Genomic DNA, 1,804 nt, shown 5'->3' on the forward strand with positions numbered 1-1,804 from the left:
TGAGCTGAGAAAAGAAGAAACAGGTTCAAAGTTGCAGAAAAACAAATCATCCCAGTGAAAATACTTCTTGTCAGAGTGAACCGAGACAGTGACGTAAAATTAAAAATAAAAGTTTTAATTAAATCGGTATGATTTGTCCGTAGATTTGTTGTGTTATTCGTCATTTCTCCTGCTGCTGCAGCAACATTTCAGGTCAACTTTATTCTGCTCTTGTATCTTCTGCAAAAAGCCTGTAAAAAATTACAATTGCAAACGTCTGTAAGGTTATGTTCAAGTATTTTAGTAGTTTTTTTTTTACAGAAATATCTAACAGGACAGACAGAAAAGTAAAAATAGACTTAAGTGTGTAATAGTACACATAATTAATGGTTTTTCTTACTTTTACAATTYTTTTTCAGTCTGGGTTTGTTACAAGAAAACCAAAACAAAACAAAAGCCACAAACCAGTTATTTTTCCATTTATTTCAAACAGACAATAACTCTACCAGATGCTGAGGCAGAAAAACAAAGGACCCTTGGTTGTGGGGAGGCTCTGAGATTTCATATAATACACCTACTGTTACTTTATGTAAATAATAAAACCAATAAAAACTGCAGTCATTTTAAAACACAGTTCCACCCAAGTCCTGTTGGCTTCACCTCCTAATGCCACACAGTCAGTGTTGTTGGTAATAATTCCTCCCAAACGATTCGACGGCACGCTGCCAGCCAGATGTCTGCTTGTGTTTTGGTTTTATGAGAGGAAGTTGTTTGTTTGAAATAATGTAGCTTTTTAAACATATTTGATTTTATGAAAATACTAAGATCTTTTGGTACCACTTTACAACAAGGCTCCCCTTATAGATAGGTTGTTTAAACACTTTATAAATCATTGATAAATGTTTATTATGCTGTAATCAAGGACGAGAAAGAGACAAAACTGTCCAGTTTCTTACGAAATAATGAGATAAATCTGTTCACGTTTATATTTCATCTAAAGGTGCTTATTAACCATTTGGTTACTGCATTGCAAATACAATAACAATAAGAAACACATATTTTATTATATTAATATTGTACTGTATTATAAATATCCACAAAAATAAATTTTTGTAAGTGTAAAACGGTACACTYTTTTAACTGGGGTGGGATTATTTGATATGTTAACGTGACGTTTTTTTTAAACTTTTTTGATACATCAACATTGTTGACAGTAGTTACATGTGTGAACAATAATTTCAAATATTAATAATCAACACTAAGTTTTAAAAATGATGATTTTTCACATCAAATACTAACTTTTGACATTTATAAATGTTTATTTGTCATTTATAAATAGTGTACTGTATTACACTTTATGATAAGTCGCCCTTTGACAGTTGTATTTATAATGCAGTAATACAGTATAATATTAATATATTAAAACATGTGTTTCTTATCGTTATTGTGCTTACAATGCTGTAACCCAGTCAGAAATTTTTAATATACCACCTTTAGATGTAATATCAGGGTTCCCACGGGTCCTTGAAATCCTTCAAAGTTTGTAAATTTGAAAAATATTTCAAGGACCTGGAAAGTTTTTGAAAACAGCCAAAAATTACACTTGTCCTTGAAAGTCCCTGAATGTTTTTTGGGGATTGAAATTCTCTATTCACACGACTGATTTTCATCAGTATGAAGTGTCGGGAAGTCAACCTACTTCACGTACGGGGGGCAATATTATAGGCAGAAACATGGGTGTGCCATGGGATCCCCAGTTTCTCCTATTGTTGCATCCCTCTCTTTCTCTCCCTCTCTCTCCCTCTCTCCCTCTCCCTCTCTCTCC

This window comes from Austrofundulus limnaeus, unplaced genomic scaffold (genome assembly GCF_001266775.1).
Source record: "Austrofundulus limnaeus strain Quisiro unplaced genomic scaffold, Austrofundulus_limnaeus-1.0 Scaffold521, whole genome shotgun sequence".
NCBI classification, from domain to species: domain Eukaryota; kingdom Metazoa; phylum Chordata; class Actinopteri; order Cyprinodontiformes; family Rivulidae; genus Austrofundulus; species Austrofundulus limnaeus.